The 21,341-nt window shown below is 41.1% G+C and overlaps 1 long non-coding RNA gene across 1 annotated transcript in view; it reads right to left on the reverse strand.

The window, feature by feature from the left end:
• Positions 1–15,119: 15,119 nt before the first annotated feature.
• The window catches only part of LOC116842040, a 97,609-nt gene continuing 91,387 nt past the window's right edge, over positions 15,120–21,341 (reverse strand). The window contains exons 3-4 of the long non-coding RNA XR_004377660.1: positions 17,834–17,973; positions 15,120–15,222 (exon numbers count right to left, since the gene is read on the reverse strand). This is a non-coding gene — a long non-coding RNA (uncharacterized LOC116842040). The remainder of the gene's footprint in view (positions 15,223–17,833; positions 17,974–21,341) is intronic.

Here is a 21,341-nt window from a genome sequence, read left to right on the forward strand (position 1 = left end):
AGAGAGTTAAACGATCGCCAAAGACAGAATACGTTATCATAAGTCAATCGGTGACATATAAAAGATAATTTCTTGTCTAATCGAAAGCAATCAACCGAGGTAAATAAAATGTTATTTATTGTCGTCGCTGAAATATATAGGAAAATATAAATATAAATTGATAATTGTTGCTTGTGTCGGGAATATCAGCCGAGGAAATTCGTCAGATGCATACATGTATCTTTATAGTATTTGAAAATAGATTAAATTAGTCTAATATTATTAGTTTAAAAAAGACATAATAGCGGAGTACAAAGGTGTGTCGTATTAGAAGTTCCCTTTTGAGCGAGATGGAGTGCGTGTCAATTGCAGTGGGGGGATCCGCGAAAATTGAGCCGCGCGCCGACAATTAGCGAGCCCACTTCGGTTATGTCCAACGGGAATTTCTGTATCGGGGGCTCGTAAAAGACCCTGACGTAAACTGAGATAATGGGTCGACTTGGTCCACTTAAGGCAGCGAAACTTACGACGCGCGTTCCATGGGCGAGCACCATGGAGCGGCTCGTAACACTTGCAGCCGAAGGGTTCAAGTACGGTTCAATTTATACGCGTGCCGTATTACTACCAACGCGTTATGGTCGGCTATAGTGTAGGAGTGAACGAGTCTATAAGTTTGAGTCCGCGCGCGCGAACCGTATCGTGTTAAATGATGGTCGGAATGTTCACCGACTAATCGTTGGAGCGACCGATATGATTGATGTTAATTAAGTGATTAACAACAGTAACGATCAGTCGCGTAGCCGCATTAATGAGAGAGCGAGAGAGAAAGAGAGAAGGGGAGAAATCTGCGCGATGAACAACCTCAACGCCGAGCCTCCGGTACTTTTATGCCACGTAAATATTTGCGCAGCGAACGTTAACAGTCCTGTTAGATGCGCGACGCGCTAGAGCCAACGTTTTTATGGCTCATGAAATAAAGAAGTTAAACGCCGTCGCTTAAAAAGAGAAAAGGTGCGCGTCTTCGGTTGCTACTGTAAAAACAGAGACACTCCAGCACGCAGTAATGAAATCGTAATCGCGCGTAACTGAACGCAGCAGCAGTCGAGATTATTTACGACGGGATCAATTCGTGCGTTATAATCGTTAAGTAATGACGCCGCCGCGAGTATTTATGACAATGCAAATTCAGCCGTTTGACGATCGGTAATGAATTGCATTCTGCCAGTGGAAACTGCAGAAATGCGAATGCAATTGTTGGCGCGCATCCATTTTTATCGAAGACGCCGGTGCCAAAGGCGGTGTAAGAAATCCGGTCGTATCAGCAGAATCCAAAAACGGAAGCGGATGATTGCTTCCGAAACATTGCACTATTTCCTAAGATCCTCTTCTTGCACTCGAGTCTCTTTCTCTCTTCTATCCTCTTTCTATGCGCACATATATATATATATATATATATATATATATATATATGCATATATATACATACATACATACATACATACATATACTCTCTCTCCCTCTTTTTCTTCTTTTTCTTTTACCGGCTGAACGGCGCGAATTTTTTCCCTCACGGGAAATTATGTTGTTGAACACTTGCGTACGATCACAATCTCCTCGGTTGTCGTAATTGTAGAACTTTAAATTTCAATTCGCGCAAACAAGGTGCTTCCCGGCTGGACGTCTTCGAGCACGCTAATAACACGGGTAAGCGATATCAAGCAATCCCAGAAAAGTTTCCGTGCGAGAAGCCACGTCTCCAATTTTTCGCGAAATATCACGGGAAGATAATTGAAATTGAAATCCGCGTCTCTTGCTTCATTATAATTAACTTCATTATTACGTCTCGTAAGAGATCTCACGATGAATAAAGCACAAGGTAAAGCAAAGAGAAACGGAGGCTCTGAATCAACCGTGCAGAAATAGTGCTCTGTCTCAAGAGTTATCGAGTTTATTTGAAAGATAGACTCCGACATTTCGATGAGATCAAGTCCGCTCTTCGTCAAGGATCATTTTAGTCTGCGCAATTAAACAAGACTTTAACAAGTCTGAAAGATTTGTAATGCTTTTGTACGATAATTTACCAGATAACACTGTTTATCTTCCGTCGTGGCAGATAAGAGAGAAAGGAAGAGAGACAATGATGTTTATTGACTCCCTGGGACTAAATCCCCTCGAAACACTGGTGCACAATAAGAAATTGTAGTATACTAAAAAAAAGTATATAAAAAGGAAAGTACAATACAAAAAAATAAATAAGAGAAAAGAAAAATATAAAAAATACGTTCTCGCGAAATCAAATAGATACATCGGTTATCATGCAATAGTTATTATTTTGTATAAGAGGGGAGAGAAAGAGAGAGAGGGGGAGAGGAAAGTTAGGTCGCACGCGGCAGAAGAGTGCATCAACAAAAGGATCCCCATCGCCGAAAACACGGAATGTCTTTTATTCGTAAGTTTCTCACGATCCTGGAAGTTGCACGAGAAACAGTCGAGTCTGCCAAAATTTAAAGTGGTTCCAAAACGCGGGACAGGGAGGAGAGCGGGTGCGGAGAAAGAGGAACCGGGTAGAGAGGGGGAGGGGGCCGACGTGCAAAACACAACGGGGCAATTCGCTTCCGCCGCGGGACGGACCGGCCGGCCGACTGTCTGTCTGCCGTGCTGAAAAGAAGTCGGCGATTCAGCCGATTCGCCTCGGCGCAGGAAGTCGATGCGCGCTTTTTGCCGGCGGGAAACTTCTCCTCTCGCGAGTACTCGTTTTCTGAGTGATACCTACGCGGAGCTCCTAACGAGTGACAGCTTCTGTTGTGTCGCATGCGCCCACTAGTTCTTGTCTTCTCACTTCGTCCTTTGAAATCCGACTGACGAACAAGTCCAGAGCAGTTGGTGACAAAGGAAGAATGGGAAATGCCAGGCTTTATTTGAAAGCATTGGAACGCTCGGAACAGTAGTAGTAGTAGTATTAGTAGTAGTAACAACTTTGCGTCCCGACCAGACGTCGTGTGACGCAAATTGCTCAATGATCTTTATATTAACATGAGCGCGTATAAAATTAGCTAACTGTATTATTAATCATATCAATTGTTACTAATTACTTCAATATCCGACAATAATCTGCTCTGTGACACCGATCGTTCATAACATATAATAATATATAACGTATAATAACATATTGACATCACCGAGTTGATTTGTAATAATCCAGTGGATAAGGACTTGTATCTCTTTTTGGGAGCGTTCGTTTTTGTATCCCGCCCGGAACGTCCCGTAATTCTCTTCTTGATACGCGTCATAATCTCATGATAGATTGAAACAGTGTGTAAGCTTTCTTTGTTCTTGTTCAAATTGTTACGGTTTGAATGCCCTTGTTAGGATTAGTGAGTATAAGAAAGATGTTTATATTATAAACAAACGCACTTTAATTATAGGACAATTAGAGATATTTTTCACGATTACAGATTGACTTTATAATTACTCACCTCCGCGATCAGTTCCTTTCAAGCTCTCTCTTTCTCTCTCTCTCTCTCTCTCTCTCTCTCTCTCTCTCTCTCTCTCTCATACTTTGCCTTAAGACAGAAGTTTCCTTCGACCTCTTCAACTCTCGTATTTTGGCTTCGAGATCGGCTTCTTTCGATCTCTCTTACTCTTGCCGCTATTGCCTAGTTTTTCCGGAATCACACCTGAGACTCACCATCTCCTTGCCCAAACCTGATATTATAGGGGAGCCGGGACTAGTTGATTACCGGAGTAAGTTGATAAAATTGATTATTTCTATTATTTTCTAACAAGTTACAGAATTAAGCAAACAAGATTTTTAAACATGTTAAAGAACATCCTTTGAAATTCCTACTTGCTTGATTTTGAAATATGTTAAAGAACAGTAGAAATAATCAATTTTTGCCAACTTACTTCGGTAGTCAACTAGCCCCGGTCTTTCGCGTTCATTCGATATCACTTCTGTCTTATCTACTGAGATAATATCGATTGTACTATCTAAGATTATCGAGGACGTGTTATTTACGATCGAGTAACGATAATAGACTACGTATCATTATGCATGAAACGCGCATTATTATTCCACATTTCAAGATAGCTGTCTTTTAAACCGACGGTCCGTCTAATCTCTCTTTGATCAATTAATCATTGTATTTTTACAATTACAACGCATTATAGATTGTAGACAGAGAGATTATGTCAGCGATCGGCGATAAGAATCACAGGCGATAAGAATTACGGGCGATAATTGTAATTTCTGTCAAAGCTCTTGTATCACGTCGCTACTCGTTCTTCGCGATTCAACGAGACAGACTTGTTTTATGCAGATATAGAGCGACCTAATTGCACGTCGCGACGAAGTCTCTATGAAGCACCCTTTCCAAAGTTCGTCTCGATTGGACGGATCAGTTTCCAGCACGTCCGTAGATATCGCCTCCTTCACTCGATGGTAAAAGTAAGCCTTAATCCGTCGTACTGTGTTATTGTTACGGAGCGGAACTCTCATCCCTTTGAAATCCTAGTCGCGACGACGACGATTTTCCACTGGATTGTCCGCCACTGAGACAGCGTGACAAATCTTTGAAAATCGGGATCTAACGAGGGGTTAGCAGGTGTAATTACAGAATTATGAAGTGTTCCAACGACGTCGTCTCGCGAACGGCAACACAAACGATCGTCCACCACCGGCAGCTAAGGGAAAACGATACTTGACTCGTTTCTGGGCCAGCACGCTGGGGAACGTCGCTTTTTCTTATTCATCGCGGCTCAAGTTAATTTTCTCGTCTGACTCGCGGCCGGCAATTACAACCTTATCCAGTTATTTTTCAGCTCTAGACCGCTCCGCTCCGCACGTTTGGGATCGCGTCGGGCACGACTTTAATTTGTTCGTTACATGGATAATTAGCGGGAGCAACGTGCCGTGACCAGAGGCCCGAGGCAGGAATTTTGCGAACATAATTATTCTAGTTAATGCTGCGGTGTATCCTTTAAATGGCGGCGCGTTCGTAATATCGTCATATATTAAGCCGCATATCTCGAAAGGACGAAAAGCGCACGCGAAAAATATATCAATTTGTCTGGCGGAATTTCGTGGTCGGCGTCCCGTGAAAAGCATAAAACTACGGAGTGCTTACACAGTAACGGCGGCGGCGGCGGCGGGAAGAGCACATGCCGGTCTCTTCACGTTCCTAATAATAATAATAAGAGGAGCCCGGGGGCGAACGAGACGAACAAAAGTGCCGGAGAAAACGCGACCCACACTGATGCCGGACCCGTTACTTATGCTCGGCATTTTGCCAGTAACAATGAAAAGCATCTCGGAATAATGTGACTCGTGTCCGGGGAAAATGACGGCGGCGCGCGGTACGGCGTGGTCCACGCGTGTGTATATGTACGTTAGCAGCGTTATCATGACGTTATAAGTTATTCATATATGCGCATCATCTCCGCACACATAATCAGCCGCACATAATCAACTGATCGTCCGAGTTTAGGCCGGCCGCATACCCACGGCGGCTCGTTCCCCGCCATCGATTGTTCCGCGCACTCGAATCAATAACTCCGATCCCGGCCGGGGAGACCGTTCTTTTCACAATTTGGCCAAAAACTTTTCCGTACACGCGAATCGATTCGCGCGTATTATCGGCCAATGAGCGCGGCGCGCGGCTCGTACGCCGGAAACCGCACATCGAACGTCGCCTGCCAAGTTGCAGATTCATTTGCGTCAGCAAAAAATCGCGGAAATCTCTCTCTCTCTCTCTCTCTCTCTCTCTCTATCTATCTCTCACTCACTCACTCTTACCCTCTCTCTCTCTCTTTCCTTGTCTATTCATACGCCACATTTGGGGCAGCGCTGAATAAATCCGGTTTCTTTTTCGAGCGAGCGATTTTTCAACGGAAACTGAACAATACGGGGCGCAACGGGAAAAACCCGCGCGCAATTGCGTAGCAATGAATTTCAGATTTGTTCGCCGCTGTTCGCACTATTCCTTCATGGCGCGACTTGTACAGCACAAGTCGCGCTACTACAAACTGGATACCACTATGGTGGCGGAACGGTTGTTATTTTTAATGTTCATTAAAAATTGTCACTTCTAATGAGATCATCTTATGTGTTAATTGGTGACGTGCAAGGAGAGATAAGAATTTAAAATCTAATTGGCACAAAATGCGTCGTCTCCGCGGAATATGCCACTTACATTTCAAGACCACTTCAATCTCATAGCGCTAAACTTCAACTCGGTTAACGAACTTTACTTAAATATGATATTGTTGATAATACGGAGATAGCGCTGGATATACCGCGACATGCATTTAAAATTTACCGTTCGCAACGCTTCGCGCATATATTCAGGAAAATAAAACTGATAATCCTGGCGAAACGCGAGTGACATGAGCGTCATGAGTAAGTTAATGCCAATTTTACGATTTTCGCGTTACAAAAGACAGGAATGTTTTATTGTAACAAAAAAGCACAGGGAGAGAAAGAGAGAGAGAGAGAGAGGGAGGGAGAGAGAATCGCGCACCCAACGCTGACGCATGAACGCCGAACGACCGACGTCACCGTCAGAGAAACATAAAACTCAGCTACGATATCACTCGTTTAATGAGTCGAGGCGAGGTCGGAATTTCGTGGCTGAGCATCCGTCGCCGTTTGCGGCCACTACAGAGTCGATGCGCATACGGTACCTTTTTTTTCGATGGATTGTAAAAGCTTGGATATCGCATAGCCAGTCAGCCGACTGACCCGGATGCGCGGATACTGTTCTATAAAGGGATGTCATGTTTCGCTCTTCGGGCTCATAATACGCGTGTCTCTTTCGCGATTGGCGGTTCCGCTTCCGCAATGTGCCGGACGTTTAGGCGGCAGCTTCAGTTCGAAATTTTTTCCCGACAAAATATACGCATGGCTGGACGTACAATCGAAGCTTTCCGTAACTTTATGAGCATATGAAGCAATTGTTTAGCATGCGACTTTATCACGATCAGACTAACACGACATCGGTAATTGATTTCAACACGAAAACCTAAATTTCTCCATATTCTCAAAGTGCACAGAATTCTTGATTGCGTTAAATTTTGGAAATTTTGAGAAGTTAGATATTACTTTTTATAAAAAAACTTTTCGCGTTCTTTTGCATTCACAATACGCGTGTTTCTACCGCAATTAGCTCAAATTCCAAATTTTCCGTACTGAGGGAAAAAATGATATTTTTAATTATAATCACATAGAGAAATAATTACTATAAATTATGGTTAAGAAAACTATTTTTCTTATTAAATTTAACTATAACATTAATAATGATAATCTTATATGCATATTGTTATTATTATTTCCGTGTCAAGACAACCAAAAAATATGATTAGAGCCAAAAATAACTATAATTTTAATTGGATCTACCATTTTTTCTTTTCAACATGCGATGAGAAACGGATGCTTAGGCAATGTCTACAGTTCTAAATATTTTCGCCGAAATAACGTACACATTTCTGGTTGCGTAATCGAATCCTCCTATAACCTTATAAGCGTATGAAATAATTGGTTACACTGTAACTTCGTTGTGTTGAAATTTGCTGTGTATTTCGGACCGCGTATACCGGTCACGATACTGACGCAACATCGATAATTGACTTCGGCCGCGCACGAAATTCTAAATTTTTTCAAAGTGCGTAAAATGGATTACGTTAAACGGAGATTTCACAAAATGCGATGCACTTTGAACTTACGACGAAACTGAGCTAATAACATTTTCCGATGCTGATTCCGAAACGGAATCGCGAAGCGTCAAGCTCGTAAATAATTGTTTTCCGCCGGTATAATTTATGTCTCGTCAAACATGCAGCTGCGTGCTGTACAGTTATTTGTATTATGCAAAATGTCAAATAGAATTTCTGTTTTAATTAATATCGAGAATGCGCAAGCAACTAAGAATTACAACGCGAAATATTACGTGCGCAATTATCAGCATAAATAAAATCCCTCTAGTCTGATGTAATTCTTATTGTAATTAGTAACGAAAGCAACGGGTTATGTAAAAGGAAGAACGGAGGAGAGGAGGGAGTATATTTGAAAACAAGGACTATCCGTCTCATCCGTTGTAAGAGCACTTACCGTTTGGAGGTGGAATATTTATCGCAAATGTCGGCTCTCCTTGTCCGGAGGTGTATTTCAGACCATTTATTTACGACCGTAATCTGCACGAGGATTATAATTGAAGCTTCATAATTAACGCAAAGTGCGCGACGTCGCAACACTTTGTATTCCCGCGAGCGGATGATACGTGAGAGACGATGGTAGGCACGATCCGTATCGCGCATTATATCGACACAGGAAGGCTTACGATGGCTTATACGTACTACATACGCCTACATACACGCCGTATACTCATTAACGTGCATTCAAACTATAACAACGTAAATAGCGGAGCTAAAGAGCAATATCTCTTGCTGTTTCACAGTGTGCATACGATCGCACTCTCCCATCTCGTCTATCTTCATGTGTAAATCCATGGAATTGATTAAAGATCGATTTTCCCTCGATTTCTCCGCGACTACGGGTGGTTTTATCATCGAATAAAACTTAAGGGTTCACCTTTATCCCGGCAATTGTTCGCGGCAAAAGTATCCCGTGTCGTAAGTTCGAATACTGTCGAAAAAGAGCAACGATTAATCTCTCGAACTCTCGTTGACTTGAGGAAAGAGAGAGAGAGAGAGAGAGAGAGAGAGAGCACGCGCTTTTTGAATCGCTGAAATTACATCCGTTTCAAATAAATTACAAGATAACCGAACGAATGCACATCGCCCGCGACGTTTTATTCGTAAAAATGGCTTACTTTCGAATAATCTTTACGTTACGGTGCATCATTCACCTCAACGGGGACACACGTTGCGACAAAGGTTTCTCGTCTCTTTCCTTCGTGCAGATACTGTCCGGGGTCGAGACTGTGCCCGCTGAAATTCTGTGTTACGCAAGCGACGTCCATTAATGAAAATCGATTACCCATCAGGACTGGTGCTTACACCGGGCGCGCGTCAAAAGCTCGCGTACACACACACTATCTCGTCGGGCTAGCAGGCCTGTTGGCGATGTCTATACGTTGTCCAGCTTATATACGTTGATTCCGGGGATTTGAGGCGACACATTAGCCTGACTAAAAGACGAACCCCCGCACTTATCCTCGGCTAAGTGTGCTCGATCACCGTCACGTAATTACAATCGCGTTAATAATTAATTCGACGCGCGTACAGACTTTGATCTGGAAATAACGAGCGACGAGAGCACGAGCAACCGCAATTTAAATCTATAGCATGTTCATTATAAACAAATTATTACCACATATATATATATATATATATATATATATATATATATATGTATATATGTATGTATGTATGTATGTATGTATATATGTACGTATGTATGTATGTATGTATACCCCTCGTGCGAGGCTTACAATATATAATCGTAACGCACTTCCTGCGAGTTCCAGTCCGCCGTTAAATAATAACGGTGCGCCACGTGAAACTAACGCGTGCCACGATCTTTGTGTCAGCGCGTATATTTTAAAATTATAGAATGGAGAATGAATGACTCGAATACTGCATAAGTGTGTTAACAGAATGCAGAGATTCAACATTGATTAGTATGATTAATGACCGTCGCTTAATTTGTCTGTCTTCCGTAGGGCAAAAATATGTCTCGTGTTGGCGTAAAATCTAAAATTAGATCTTAAACACGCGCATGTGTGCGATTAAACATTTGTCACATACTCTTAAGTTATGTAAAAAGCTCGCAGAGAGCAGTAGCGTCTTTGCTTGGTTGGCTGAATTTTCAACAACATGTGGGTTTTCTCAAAAGGGTTACATGGCACAGAAGCGCGCAAGTTTCACATTGAGCTATAAAATTTTCTAGAACAAGGCGCGAGCGGCGGAAGGTGGGAGTGCAGACGGAAAAATCAATTAGACTGCCTTCGACAGCCACGTCGCCATGATTCAGGAAACCGATAAATCTCAGCTCGGCGACATCAGCACCGCGGCTGAAGTCTTGAGTATCTCGCGCCATTTCCACGTTCTTTTCCTCATCCTTTACCCCTCCCCCTCTTCTCCGCACCGCATCAGTTCGCAGGTGCAACGAGTGTCTAACGAAGGTAAAAGCGCGATACTTTATTGGCGCCTCGCAGTCCTTAGACAAGAGAAATGCCACGATCCTCTCGAAGGAGACGAAAGTACCGTATTCGTTTACACCGCGACGGTGGTAAACGAAAAATCCGCGCGCAGACTCATATCGCGCGACATGAATATATTCCTAGAGATGATACACCGAAAATACGAATGTATAACGATCGCATGCAATTTTTACCGCAAAAATGTGATTTGCAGAGCGATTCTTTTGTGATGGATAAAAGTTCCCATCCGTCCATATAGTTTAATACGGATGAGCCGTAACTGAAATTCCCAAATTTTCCCATACAAAAGTGCTTTTGACGACTTCAATTTGGCGCAATTCATGTTTCAAACGAATTTTGGTAAAATTATAGCAACGAGACAAGTGACACTCTGAAGATTATCTCGACTGTGTAATGCGTACTTTTTATGAAAATATCTCGGAAATATATATATATAGAAGGCAATTTCGCGCTTTTGCAAAAAATAGTACGTTTCGCAATCTTCCAATAGATTTAAATGAGAGTCATTAAAATTATCACCAAAAAAACTTGAGGGCCACAAATCGGTCACACCCGTTGGGCTAACCGATATATCCCGTTCTGTTGTCACTTTATAAGCACTCGCCGTCTTGAAAAATTTTGAGCCACCTGGGAATCGAATCGATAGAATCTGTATAAATCGCGATCACAATGTCCGCAGCGACTTTTCCTTCGCGTAGATATCGTCAGAACGCGACGTAGTAGGTGCAGATAAGGAATTACTACCATATACCGAGTGAAAAAGGTTTTCCCATGTTCCCTCAAATGGATTCTTACCAGGGATATGTCACCATATTTCTCGTGCTCCGTGCGACACCACACGAAAACGAATAGGTGCATTATGACGATTATATACGTTCGATTTACAAGCTACGAACTTTGGCGAAGTTTAAATTTTCACTTCGCGAAATTCACGTATTGTTCCGCGCGCATATATTTCATTCGTCATCCGTCCGCATTTGTCTCTCGTATTTCACATATCAAGGAGATTTCGTGTTTGCACAGTGCGTCAATATCCAAATTCACGTTTGTGAAATAGGTGTTTCTTACGAAGACTGTTTAATGCCGGATAATTACATTTTTGTGTAAATGTAGATCATATCGATTGCGGATGAGAAAAGTCTCACTATGTAAGGGGTGACAAGAGTAAAATTATTTAAGTAGGACATTAATTACTTACTAAGAAAGATTTAAGAATGACACGCGTTTCACACGTCTCATTGTAAAAAGCACGTTTTCGATATTTTCGGTAGCGCCAATCTTTCTATACTTTCGATTCTTCCATTACACCGAAGGTGCGCCGGTACCTTTCATGAATGGCTCACACTCTTTCGACGATATTTAATACCATCTCCCGCAAATCCTATCTTCCGTGAAGAAAAGTTGGTAGCTCGAGAGAGCTTCGGAGTGCTAATTGAAGGACGATTGCGAAGCACTTCGACTTCTTGGCGCGGCCAGCGTGATGCAACTCCGTCGTAAGTCACGAACTCCTATAAGACAGAGGCAAAGGGATATACCGGAGCGATGGATTTGTGTCTTACGGAAACTTTTGAGAATGTGAGGTGAAACATTGCGCGGAGCGATCTTTCTCTTTTGTTACCGCATGTATAAGCCCTTGATACTCTAGGGTATAATTTCTTTTGAGCAAAACATTCTCGTATATTTACACGCAAATAAAACTCATATTTCATCGGCATTTTCTTTCGACCACGAATTTAATATATATATTTTAGTAAATAATTTAAATGAAAGAAATGTCGAGAAATGTTGCTGTGGTCTAGTATTATAGATTGCACCATGTTGCAAGCTTTGACTTTCTCTGGACTCTCATATATCAGAGGAAGGACGGGAAATTAACATCATGTCTTGGAGGGCGTCCTTCACACGACCGAAAAGTTAAGTTGTATTTTCCAATTTCAATAAATAGATCGTAGTAAGACCCCGAAGAAAAGAAAACTGGTTGCGAACAAAGTTCCTATCGAGTTCGAGAACGAAAGTATAGCGGGTGTCCACTGAACTTCCTACTTCATCTTTAGGGACTTTGTTTCGAGGGTTACGGAAAAGAAGGGAAAGCTAAGTGGAAGGGCGATTAAACCAATATACCAGAAGCCCATGTTGTGTTCAAGTACGTTCTTCGTTTCCTTCATTTTCGTCGCTTTCACCTTCTTCTTTCTTATTCTCTCTTTCGTTCTCTCTCTCTTTCCCTCGTGACGCGTTATTAATGACTAATTGTGTAACTTTGTTTTCACCGTGAGAGATATTTCTTTTTGTCGATATAGCTTATAAATGCTGAAGAGCGCCGTCCTGAATTTTTTCGTTTTATCTAGGGCGCGATACAATTATCGAATTTAAAAGCCACGGTTGTAATTCAAACTGTCAGATTGCAACGAGATCTGGAGAATGTTATCTGCTTTACGACGCTCAATTTCCATATTTGTGTTACATGAATATTCAAATAAGTGGCGTACGCGTGCATTACACCAAGTGTGGGTGGTTACCTTTTTGATATATGCACTTCTATCGTAGCGCGCGATAAAACGACCGCGGCATCTGGTCGCTCCATGAATATCTATTATATGTTTATGCTTGTCCACCAGACATCGTCTAATATTCAATACGTATGCTAGTTCGTCATGAAGAGATATCGATCGCAGCATCCGCCGTTGTGATTTTTAGAATCGCAGCGTGCTTTATTTCCCGTCCAGAGGAAACTGCTGTGGTTGCTACATCCACATATTTTATAGTTAGAAAAGACAATTTATGTGATTTCAAGTTAAATAAATGTGACATTAAATATTTTTATATACAGTTATCTACACAGTCATCTATACATTTCTCATATTCAGTGTTCTTATAATACTTAATGTTCAGTATACATTCTCATGTATATAGTTGCTTCAACCGGAATATCGCCGTCTCTCTATTGTGGTTTGCAGAACAAATATCATGATGGTGAGATCTTCAGGGTTTGGTTACGCCATACATCACTGAGAATACCGCTCAAACACGTATAGACAGGCAGCAAACAAGAACAGTGTAGCATTTGCAGAATATTATGATTGCTACAATCATCTACAATTATCTATGCATGGGCAAAGAATAACATATTTATCTAAGTGATATCCTTAGTGTTTTCTCCATTTTCCCCTATTAAATGTTCTTGATCATTCACTTTTCTATAATAGAAAATTTACGATAGGATCTTCCCACACGCAATTGGCGAAATTGACGCTTCATCATTGCCATCCTTTTGGGCGAAAGGTTGGCTAAAAATATTTTTAACTCGTTCTTCGACACGCATCGACATTTATCGTAACAAAGCTCTCGGAACACGAAATGATCTCCGAAAGTCCGACACGAGTAAAGGCAATCGACATGCTATCATCGTACGGAAAAGCGCGGCCTTCTTTGGCCACTAACCACGTGAACACGTAGTTTTATGTCGCTTTACGTTTGCTCTCGCAAAGTAAAGCATCCGTTCGGATTTCTCCGCTTTAACGCGCGGTCAATTAAGCTTACCTCTTTTCGTTCGCTGCATGTGAAAGGACACAATTTTGGACCGAGTTCGAAGCCCGCCGCACACTCTCACGCATGAATCGGCAGCTAATAGTTTAATGTCTCCTCGATTTCGCGCTCGATCGTGCCTGTCTAACCATGAGAAACGTAATGTAACTAAGGAAGCCCGGCGAAGTTTGCGCGCTGCAGGTAAATGTTATGGAAACTCTTGCTTCCGGAAATAGACGGGATGGATCGTTTTTTTTTTTCACGTACAATTGCGAATTATCGGAGAAATAAACGAAGAAAATCGTTCATTTTCGAGGCACATTTGAAACGTGTTGAAAAAACGTCTCTTGCCTGAATTTTATTTATTGTTACATCGATTTTATTTTATTGTCACATTGATTCATATGCATCAATTGTTCTTGGCACTTTTCCTTGGGTTTGGGGTCCTGTCCGACATTCAGCAGATATTAAATCCAAAAGGGGAGAAAACCGAGTATACAGCGCTCATGTAAAACGAATCGATCGTTTCAGGAAAATTTAATTTCCCAATTTACTTTCATAATATAATTACTTTCCACATACGCGCCTCACTTATATAGATAATCTACATAGGTGTATGTACAGATTAATCTTTTTATTAGACACGAAAAAATGTCTAACGTTGCAATAGTAACGGTTCGTAGCTATTCTCCGCCCGCGCACATTTCGTATTTTTAACGTAAATAAATTTTCGCAACGCGGACCGGCGAGTCCCGCGTTAAACGTTCTTTCGTATTGTGGATGAACGAAATAAAACACACGCAGCTACGTATAGTACAGCTGTCTCGACTTACCTATACCGCTAACGCATACTCGCCATTTGTTTGCAAGTGAGGAATGCATCCACGATATTTTTTTCCGAAATAGTTCGCTCAACCGCAAAAAGAGCGCCGCGCAGTAATCGTTTTACAAAACTCGCTTTAATGACACACCTTCCTAAACGATATCAAAAATCCCGCCGTAAAACTTTCCGAGTCGAAATTTTAGTTTATTATACAAGCTATAGTGTACTATTTTGATACAATAAATAATTATTTCATATCATTTTCTCCATGTTAAATTATCTTAAGATAATTGTTTAATATATCCGATTTTCCCAATTCTATTTCACCTTTATTTTATCTTTATTCTTAATATTAATAGCAATAACAATAATAACGATAGTAATATTTTAATATTGTATTAATTAAATAACTTACTCAGCTGCAGGTACAGCATATCAGATAAGTAAATAACCTAACAAAAATCAAAGAGTAAATTAATGAATAAATAAAACGCAATAATTTTTGTTTCTTTATATAATTCCTAGATAAATTATTTTTTACTTTGATATATTATATATATATATATATATATATATATATATATATATATATATTTGGAAATATATATATTACGCATTGCTGTTCGCATTTTGGCATCCTCTATCCTCGTTTCCAGCATCCTGCTTCCCGTTATGGCTTCGAATATCAGTTCATAACATTAACATTCGATACGATCCGATCTGAAAAACATATAAATTAACGCGATGCCAAAGAGAATTCGGTGATATGTATTTCAAAACGTCGAAATATTTTGCGTGAAATATTTTGCGTGAAACATAATATAACAGTCACAGAAACGTATACAACACACGACAGTAATACAAACAATTTAACAAGAAACGTAAATTTATCCCTTTCCATCAATCATCAAACACCGCGTCTCGTTACTACATGCCAAGCGCGATCACAACAACCAAACATTCTAGACCTTCAAGGCAGTCAAACCTAAACATACCTTCACGCGTCGCATACTTTGTCAGACATTCAGTACGTATTGAGCCGGCGAGCAACACGCATATTGTGTGCGGACTATGTGTGCGTTATTTTTCTTGTGAAGTGATTAAAATATTTCATGGGATCTTTCGGTATACTTAATCAGGTCTCGTCGGTATCGCGTTATTTAACACGTCAGTGTATTTGTATCTACGCGAGTGTCAGTGTCAGTGCCATGATGGAGCAGCTAGAGTGCTGAAGCGGGGAACCAAAATAGAGGATGCAGGACGACGGGACAAGGGCAGCAATACATCATATATTTCTAAGGTATATATGCCACATTATTTATTACACAAATCTCCGTTTTTAATAAATGTTTGACGAACATGTCGAGAATAAAGAAATACCCGAGTCGAAATTCAAACCAGCATTCATAATCTGTCATCATTTAACAAATAATTATAGCTTCATGAATTTTCAATTTATCAATCTGTACCAATACTTATTACATTTTATGCAACGAAAACGTTCACCCAAACAACCAAATAGCGGCCCATGAATACAAATTTGTAATTTATTATGCTTTCAATCAAATATTGTAAACAATTTACAATTATAAATACCAACCTTAGCATGTAATGTAAATTTCTCATGTTTTAATTTATTCGTCTAATAATGTCCTTCAGATTGCAGTCCCATTTGGAAATTTGTTAACGCTATCTTTTCACTTCTGTTTACATCTGTCATTGTATTATACTAAATATAAATTTAAATAGCTATTGATAAACACAGCATTATTAGACACATAACTATTATTTTTAGCTTTCTAGCTTCATATCAGTTCTTTTAAAAGCTACAAATCTCATCGAACTTCCAATATAAAAAATGAAAAAAAAAAATTAGGAAGAAATGAGAACAAAGTGTATTTTTTTCTTTACCCATTTACTTACCAATCTTTATTTGATTGTTTAACATATACTCATTTCTTATGCTTTTTACAGTTAAATAAACATATAATTAATATGTTACTTTTTAAAAAAATGTTAAGGAGAACTATTAAATACATATATAATATTAAGATAATAAAATGATTCTGAAGACACTTGTAATATTTAGTATCGAGGTAAGACAATATTGTTATATATCGAAATTCTTCATTGGTCCTTCAAATTCGACGAAATTTGCAGGATAAATGTGGAACCAAAATTTCGACTCGGGTTGTCTCTCCCTCTCTCTCATATTGTATAACCTGCTATATAAATGTACCACACGAGCGTGCACAAAACTGCAAAGCGACGTGTACGAAACGCATTCTCTATATGACTGCAGATAAGCCATTGCATTCCTAAAGGGATGCATTTCGCTACACGGCAGCTCAACATCGCGCGAAGATCAGGATACATCTTGCCATAAGCTAGAAACTCACTGGCTGTTTCTGAAGTTGAATTACCGAAATTTCTAGGCGTGCCACACAATTTGTTTTGTTTCGGAGAGATGGAGAGAGAGAGAGAGAGAGAGAGAGAGAGAGAGAGAGAGAGAGGTGTATATATATTATGCTTTATACAAAACGGACATAGGGCGAACCACCCCCGGGTGGTAGCGCGCGTATTCCGCAGTTTATAATTTTCTCGGCACGGAGAACAAAAGGATGCGCGATTCCAGAGAGTCGGGGGAACCATTTAATTAACCGATGCGAGAACCGCTACGTGCAATCGCGCGCGCGCGCGGGAGAGAGGTGGACGGACGCATAAAACGGAAAAAGATGCGAATAATCCGTTTCGGAGCGAAAGCGGTGTGACAAATCTAGAACCGCCGGATGCACTCGTCATTCTGCGCGCTCGCTTCGATTACCCCGACATTCGTTAACAGGAACCAATACATGCCCATCCTCTTTTCACCCTTACTCGCCAAATTAGGCGACGTGACGCTTTGAATTTTAAGTACGTTCCATGACTCTTTCGCATCGCACGCGACGCGCAACTCTTATACCGTTATCTTGTAACGAAACTCCCGAATATGCTATTTACTCCTCGCGTTAAACTACCAATTACGTCGTCTATATATATCGTGTGTTATAACTTCTGAATTCGATAAAGCATGAATCGTTCATAGTATTATCAACAGATATAAATGTTAAAGAAAGTTGCAGCTGATAAATGCGTTATTATAGTAATGAGATTACATATTTATAAACATATTTTATTAATAATAAATAAATCGATAATGCGCACATCGTACATCAAACAACCTGTTAGTCGGATAGCAGTCGATTATCGGAAAGGGGTAATCAGGATGAGTACGGGTATGATTAAAAACCGATACGTTAAGGTGGCAAATGATAGATAGCGCTTATTTCACCTATGACAGTTCGAGCGCAGATGAATCGCGATATTAATGATGTGACAGCTCTGAATGACGTGCAATTTCCGTAATCTCAACCATCATCTTTATCTGTCAAGAACTGCCCGGTAATGGCCCTGCTCGCGCTTTGCTTCCACCTAAAAGAAAAAAGAGAAATGTGCGTTGAGCTTATTTAATTGGAATCATATTTCTATTACATAAGCTATATTCTGTTTTATCTTTATTTCTCTCAGGGCACCTCTCTTTTTCTCTTGTATATCTTTGCCATATTTTCGGAACTTTACGTTTTGAAATAATTGACGGATATCTATACGGAATTTTTCGAATATACGAAAGATGCAAGCTCTTAACACTGCCTCTGATAAATCTGTGTGCTTGTATAATTTACGGATCTTTGGCATCGTGCACGTATCGTAAGTACATTAAAATACACACATATACATCGCAATCTATATAGAATCTATATCTCACGATATCCTTCTCCAATTCTATATTGAGACTGAAAAATGGTAACGTGTATGACAGCTATTGTTTATTCTATACGTACCGAAAAAGTGAAGTCTATATACACATAAGTCGCGCTATTAATATATATTTCAGTTTACGTTGCTGCAACATATTTTCATCCACTGAAACGCGATATCATGATTTCTCATACATCCAGACGTAATGGTCACGGTATAATGCAAATGTAAAACATTTTATCAACAAATTGATAGATATTCGTCATCATAGTAACTATGTACGTTAACTGTACGCCGATCGTTAATCATAGAGGTTTACGCGACGTATATTCATCTGACAATTAAAATTATTACCCTTTCACTGTTCCATAATTACCGCGTAAAATTAGTGAAAGCATTTCATCAGACATATCACGAAAGTTGCGAACAATCCAATTTTCACGAGATGCGTCACACGATTCCCCGCGAGTGTCTGTATTTTGAAAAATTTATCAGAACGATCACTGGAAGAAAGTAGTAATTTGTCGCGGAGGATCGCGTTCTTTTTCCAAAGAAGACTGTAAGTTTCACCGTGAAATATAGGCGTCTGCTTTCGACCCGCCCTTATCTGTGGTAATAGGGTATAATATGCTCATCCCTCTCTACAACGGCAATAAATCTGACCAGCACATTTAATGACCCTCGTAATTTAATATGTCTAATTTCACGGGAGATCTACCAATTACCATGGGACAATACTCTACGTGGACGCATAAATCTCATCGATAATACTAAGGGATAAAGCGAGACTTATCTGGCGATAATTCACTACACATTGTATCACGTTTCACGCACGACGAGTCGCACAATCTCTGATAACGACATCATCCGGCATATCAACATCCTTTCCGCGCCCGACGTTTTCGCAAGTCTCGCGCGCGCGTCCCCCCGGATTAATTGAATTATTATCGTTCGGTCGCGATCGAACCGGGACAGGCTACCTACTGATCCTCGTGAACTCGTTGAGTCTATCGCTTCCAAACTCCGGGCAGCTGCAACGGAGCAAGTCAAATCGGGGAGGCGACGAGCCAGATTGAGAGACAGAGAGAGAAAGAGAGAGAGAGAGAGAGAGAGAGAGAGAAATAACGAGAGAGCGAGATGAAAAGTAGAATCTCCTTAATAATTAGTCGCTCCAGACGGAAGTCTCAAGACGTCGGATGAGGCCACTCTGTTCTTCCGTCTGAAGCAATCGTTCGTACTACGAGACATCAGAGGCCGCAACAAAAGATGGAATTAATTAGAATAGTACGATCGCCGGTTCGGTGAAATCCCGCTGGCAGCGGTCCAGTAAACAAGTAGGTATTGATTCAGATGGCACGACGGGGGTGTACGAGAGCGAGGGCGCGTAGCGGGCGCGGAGGAATCAGGGTGGGACTCGGCTCGCATTAACCGGCTGTCGTGCGTATTTATCCGCAAATTTATATCTTCGCGCATATGTGCCGCCATTTAAACACAGTGGCCGGCGCGATGAAAGTTGAACGCGTGAAATACAACGGGCGCACCTCGCATGTGTCAATTAGTATTCAATTTATGACTACCGCCCAAAAGCAACGGGGCGCGGATTCGCCGCCGCCGCCGCCGCCGCCGCCGCCACCAACGCCAGCGTCGTCGCCACACGCTGTATTGCTGTGTCCGTTTGTCGACGTGTACGCCCGCAACCTGGACCCTTCCGAAATAACGATAGGCCGGGGCAGTTACGCTTGAAATGAATATCGTCCGGCAAACGCGATGAAAGGTAAATACAGGGGCTCGCCGTCGCCCGTGTATCCGCGTGTATGTGCTCGGCGCATACGTCAATCCACGTGGACGATATTCCGGCAATGTGGATCCGATTCGCGTGCGACTTCGCGAATGCGATATATCTTGCGCGACATTTCTCTCCTCGAAATGCCGTTCAGACCTATCGGACTACTTTGTATCTTTCATCTGCGAAAAAGTACGGTTTGCGCGCACCGCGAAAAAGGACGGCGAGAAACGTGTAATCCTTTCCTTTCACGCGGTATTCTCGTCAAAAGGACGTGATTATCGTGCAAGTGATGTAAACGTGATCGTCGGAGTATAATACGAACGATACGACAACAAGCCTGTGTTAACGTGCGACTAGTGATGTTCAATTTCTACTTCGGAAGTCGATTCGGCTGCAACGATCTCGTGTAACAACGACGCTCCACATTCTCGAACTTTTGCGCAGTACGTGCGAAAGTACGGCATAAGGGCGCGGATTGCGACTGCAATGGTCCAGAAAACTGTCCTCCACCTCATTACCATAAGAGAATAAAAGCAATCGGATTTTGTGCAGAAATACCCGGCTGCAAGCTTGCTTTTATTATTCGAGAGAACGGATTGCCGAGCGATAAAGATAACGGCAACTTGACGCGCTTCAGCCCTTCTTTTGATAATTATCTTCAATCTTCGCCGGATCCGTCAGCCGACTTAAAAGATTTGAAATTTATCAATGAGAAAAAGGCAATAATAGAAACGGAAATATTAAGAAAAAATTGCAAAATACGTGAGGGATTCGGACTTACCGCTTTGCTCGTTGTTCTGATTTCGCCTCCTGTCAGAATTATTTAAGCACAAGTGAATAAAAAATCTCACATGGTGTATTATGATCCACGCATTTTATTTTTCCAGATAGAAGTAGAAGCGGCCTCGCGCTAACCTTGTTTTCGTAATGTAAAAATAACGAGCAGCCAGCAGGTATAATCCCGACGTAACAATGCAAGAAATTGTACCGCGATATCATTGTCTGTATTTTGGTCTGCGATGTTATTACTCTCGTGAAAATTATATAAAATCTTTGGACACTACGTAATATCAGCGTTAAACAAGAGATGCGCCATCACAGTGTACCAGGAATAGCGCGGTCTTAGGGGAAATAATATTTTCCTTCAGCGTGGGTATCCCAATTAAAATCATTTTCGCCGTTTCCTCTCTTCGCCGTTCTCTCTCTCTCTCTCTCTCTCTCTCTCTCTCTCTCTCTCTCTCTCTCTCTTTCTCTC

Source organism: Odontomachus brunneus, unplaced genomic scaffold (genome assembly GCF_010583005.1).
Source record: "Odontomachus brunneus isolate Ranch 3 - 2012 unplaced genomic scaffold, Obru_v1 Obru_scaffold_020, whole genome shotgun sequence".
NCBI lineage: Eukaryota > Metazoa > Arthropoda > Insecta > Hymenoptera > Formicidae > Odontomachus > Odontomachus brunneus.